The sequence below is a fragment of the Hyla sarda genome, unplaced genomic scaffold (genome assembly GCF_029499605.1).
Source record: "Hyla sarda isolate aHylSar1 unplaced genomic scaffold, aHylSar1.hap1 scaffold_2178, whole genome shotgun sequence".
Taxonomy (NCBI): domain Eukaryota; kingdom Metazoa; phylum Chordata; class Amphibia; order Anura; family Hylidae; genus Hyla; species Hyla sarda.
Genome location: NW_026608848.1, coordinates 14,670 through 15,072, shown reverse-complemented (window position 1 = coordinate 15,072; position 403 = coordinate 14,670). Strand labels below are relative to the sequence as shown.

General features: G+C 50.9%; 1 non-coding gene across 1 annotated transcript; it reads right to left on the bottom strand.

Annotated features, from left to right (window-relative positions):
• LOC130319847 (U2 spliceosomal RNA) lies at positions 1-191 on the bottom strand. Its single transcript, XR_008865904.1, has one exon. It is a non-coding gene; the product is annotated as a U2 spliceosomal RNA (small nuclear RNA).
• Positions 192-403: the final 212 nt, after the last annotated feature.

Sequence of the window (403 nt, the reverse complement as noted above, 5' to 3'; positions counted from 1 at the left end):
GGGTGGTGCACTGTACCCGAAGATACTGCCATATCGGGTCAATGCATAGGGCGACGGAAGCAAGCTTCGAAATCGGCCCCCGTTCTCAAAAATCCATTTAATATATGGTCCCCAGATAGGGGACGTATCAGATATTAAACTGATAAGAACAGATACTACACTTGATCTTAGCCAAAAGGCCGAGAAGCGATAACCGTGAAAGGGGCGGGCCCAACAAGGTCCCCTTCATGGGCACTATCACTGCTTGCTGTCAGGGAGGCTGCCAGACAATTTTCCATGCACACTCTGGGCTGGGGGGCAGTCAACCACCAGTACACACAGCAGAACCTAAACCCATACCATTATTGCTAAGCAGCAAGACAGGGGCCCATTGCACTCCCACGGGGCCTTTTTAAATGCAATC